This window comes from Macrotis lagotis, chromosome 6 (assembly GCF_037893015.1).
Source record: "Macrotis lagotis isolate mMagLag1 chromosome 6, bilby.v1.9.chrom.fasta, whole genome shotgun sequence".
NCBI lineage: Eukaryota > Metazoa > Chordata > Mammalia > Peramelemorphia > Peramelidae > Macrotis > Macrotis lagotis.
In genome coordinates this window covers 139,850,292-139,854,778 of record NC_133663.1, presented here as the reverse complement: position 1 = coordinate 139,854,778, position 4,487 = coordinate 139,850,292, and positions in this window count along the sequence as shown.

Genomic DNA, 4,487 nt, shown 5'->3' with positions numbered 1-4,487 from the left:
AAAGATTTCCTCTATTCTTTGCTTTTCCCTAAAAAGACTTAAAATCTTGTAATTTATAATCAGAAAGGAATTGACAGGTCAATTCATTTTAATATACATTTACTAAGCTCTTTAAAATGATTAATTTAAACCTCATTTTAACCCCTGTTTTGTTCAAATCAGTATTATTCAATTCAATGTGTTTCCATAGGGATAGAGTTTACTTCCACTATACTTGTCCATTTATACACATTTAGACTCTAAATAATATTAGTCTATATTTATGTATTTTACATATCTGATATTTAGGGATAATTAGATATAGTTAAACAGATACTAACATTAATCTCCATTACTTTTAAGTACAAGTTAGAAATTCATTTGCTCGTTATAGAATTCACTTACCTAACCACAGGAAACAAGCTAGCTGACCTCCATCTTTTTGGCCTGAGGAATAAATGATTGAGTCCAGTAGAGTGGAAATGAGCTAAGCTTTTTACCTTCATCACTCTCTATTACCCAACATAAGGAAAAAGGTGTGACTGCCAGTGAATGTCCCTGGCCTTGCCCATCCTTTGACCAACATCCTATGACCAACATCTCATGATCATTTTCTTAATCCAGCTTTGCTAGATGTTATACAGTGTCTTTCAATTGGTCAAGGTATAAGTCTGTCAAGCAGTGAAATCCCCTATTTTGCTGTATATTGTCTATATCTTCAGAGTATCAGTCACTATTAAACCATGTCCTGAAGTAAAAGGTCATATCAGATCATAAAGTTGATTCAAGGTTCCACTGAAAAGAGAAAGGTGAGTGTTTTTAGCCTCAAAGTTCTTCCTCAGTAATATTTATTGCAGAATGTACATCATTGAGCCCACACTATAAAGACCCTGGGAAACACAAAAGTAAAATCCCCTCAAGGAGTTTATAGTTTAATGGGAAATACATGCAAAAAGATGCTAAAAAAGTGAAAAAGAATGGAAAACATGATGTTCCCCAAAGTTGAAATCAAGCAGAGCTGCTAATGAAAAGCTGAGTGTTAACTTGAATTTTCAGGTCCCAGTGTTTTATAAAGGAAGGCTTTGAGAACTTAGTGTTCTACCCTGCAGCCTTTCAATCAGATAGGAGGAGTGACTGTATTTGTCCAAGAAGTTTTCCTATTGGTATGAATAAGTCTCATGTATGGTGTAGGAGATTGTGCTGTATGCTTTTGCCACTTTGGAGACATTGCCTATCTTATGGACCTTTCATAATAGTTAGAGCTGAAGCATTTCTTAGAGTACAAGTAATTGAGACATAGTGTTGTCATTATAATGAACAAGTTTTCACTTCCAGGACAATTGAGTTTCACTTAAGCCTGTTTATCCTTGATTAAACTTGAATAAACTTGTGTTTCATTGTTCTATCCAAGAACCAAGATAGTAAACTAATCAATAACTCACCATATTTTAACATATACAATTTATTTTTTTAAAAAGTAATCAATTATTTTCATCTATTTGCACATGCATATTTTCAAGTTATTAAATTTCATTCTACCCTTCCTTCCCACACCCCACCCCTCAATAGGAACAGCTTAGCACTGTACATATACATTTTGATAAACATGCTGACAGATTAGTATTAGTTATTTGTGACACGAGGAATTAGTATAAAGGGAAAGAGATACATAAGGGATAATTTTTATAAAGTGTTCATCAGATTCCAGAGGGTTGGTGTTTTTTTGTTTCTTTTTGCTTTGGTTTTTTTGTGAGTGTGTGAGTAATTGTGTGTGTGTGTGTGTGCGTGTATTTTGTTTTGTTTTTTTTTCCTCCTCTGGATGGGGAATAATATAGTTTATAAGTAATCTAATACAATTGTCTTAGATCTCTGAACAGCTGAGAGGAGCTGCTTCCATCAAGTTTGTTTATCTCACAATGTGGTTGTTGAATTGTACATTGTTCTCTTCATTCTGCTCTCTTTGCTCAGTATCACATCTCATAAACCATTGTATAGAACAATATATTTCATAGTATTCATGTATTATAACTTGTTTAGCCATTCCTTAATTGATGGGCATCCAGTTCTTTGTCACTACAAAAGGAACTGCTCGGAAATTTTTGGAATATATAGAACTTTTCCATTTGTTGAAATTTTTGGATATAGAACTAGATTTGGAATTACTGGGTCAAAGGGTATGAATAATGTTATTGCTCCTTGAGCATATTTCCATATTAATCTCCAGAAAGCCTGGATCTGTTCACATCTCCACCAGTAAAACATCAATGTTCCAATCCCCCTACAACATCTCCAACGTTGCTCATTTTCCCTTTTTCTCATCTAGGCTAATCTGATAGGTGTGAGATGATACCTCATTTCTGTTTTAAATTGCATTTCTCTAATCAATAATGATTTGAAGTATTTTCTCATGTGCTTATATATAGCTTTTTATAATTTCTTCATTTGAGTTATCAAGTGTGGAATGACTTGTGACCTTACAAATTTGATGCAATTCTCTATATATTTTAGATTTGAGACCTTTAATCAGAACTTCCCGTTTGCTGCTTTCCTTCTAATTATGTCAACTTTAATTCTCTTAGTGCAAAAATTTTTAATTTAATATAGTCAAAAATAATTTTCTTGGGTTATCTAAGTGTACCATCATATCATCTGCAAAGGGTGAAAGTTTTGCTTCCTTATTAACAATTCTGATTCCTTCAATTTCTTTTTCTTCTCTTATTGCTATAGCTAGCATTTATAATACTATATTGAATAGTGATAGTGATCATGGGCATCCTTGTCTCATCCATTATTTTACTGGAAATGCTCTGGGTTTATTCCCATTATTTATAATATTTGTTGAGGGCTTTAGATTCTATTTAATATTTTAAGGAAAACTCCATTCATTCTTACACTTTCTAGTATTTTTCAATAGGAATGGAAATTGTATTTTATCAAAGACTTTTTCAAAATGTTTTAAGATAATCATTTGATATCAGGTGGTTTTGACTTTGATATATTTAATTATGTTGAGTGTTTTCCTAATGTTCTGCCATCCCTGTGTACTTGGTATAAATCTTACCTGATCGTGGTGTTTTAGTTTAGTAATGATTTGTGGTAGTCTCAATGGCAAAATTTTATTTAAGATTATTGAATCTATATTTGTTAGGGAGATTTCTCTCTAAGTTTCTTTGTTCTGGTTCTTCTTGGTTTGCATATTAGCATCATGTTGCTGTCATATAATGAATTTGGTAGAACTTCATTCTCTCCTATTTTTTTAATAGTTTATGTGGAATAGGAATTAATTTTTCCTTAAATGTTTTATAGAATTCATTGTAAATCTATCTGGACCTGGAGACTTTATTGATGGTTTCTTCAATTTCTTTTTCTGAAATTGACTTATATAAGGAATTTATTTCCTATTCTGTTAATCTGGATAGTTTGTACTTTTCTAAATCTTCATCCATTTCACTCACATCATCCAAATTATTGACATAGAGTTTGGCAAAGTAGTTCTGAATTATGTTCTTAATTTCTTCCTCATTGGTGATTAGTTCACCCATTTCATTTTTGATACTGGCAATTTAGTTATATTCATTTTTTAAATCAGATAAACAAACAATTTGCCTATTTTACCGGCATTTTCATAAAACCAAATCTTTGTTTTATTTGTGAGATCAATGATTTTCTTGCTTTCAGTTTTATTAATCTCTCCCTTGATTTTCAGAATTTCTAAGTTGATATTTAATTGGGAATTTTTAATCTGTTACTTTTCTAGCTTTTTTAGTTAGAAATCGAATTAATTTACTTCTTTCTCTATTTTATTCATATACACAGTAAAAGATTAAAGTTTCCCCTTGAAACTGTTTTGGCTGCATCCCAAAATTTTTTGATATGGTGTCTCATTACTATCACTTTCTTGGATATAATTATTGATTATTTCTATTTGTTACTGCTTGATCTACACATTTTTAAGATAAAGGTATTTAATTCACATTAGTTCTTGGTTTCTCATTTCATGATCCTTTATTACATGTAATTTTTATTGCTTCATAGTCTTAAAAGTGTGCATTTATTATTTCTGCCTTTCTACATTTGATTATAAGGTTTTGTGACTTAGTATATAGTCAGTTTTGATATACATGCCACATACTGCCAAGAAAAATGCATATTCTTTTTTATTCCCATTAAGCTTTCTCCAGATGTCTATCATATCAATGTTTTCTAAGATTTCTTTCACCTTCTTAGCTTCTTTCTTATTTACTTTGTGATTAGATTTATCTAGTTTTGACGGAGGGAGATTTAGTTTTCCCATTATTAAAATTGTGCTGTCTATGTCTCCTTGTAATTCACTCAACTTTTCCTCTAGGAATTTGGATGCTATACCATCAAGTGCATATATATTTGGTAACGATATAGCTTCATTAACAATGGCTCCTTTTAAGAAGACATAGGTTCCTTCCTTATCACTTTTAATGAAATTGATTTTTGTTTTTACTTTATCTGAGATCAGGATTGCTACCCCAGAT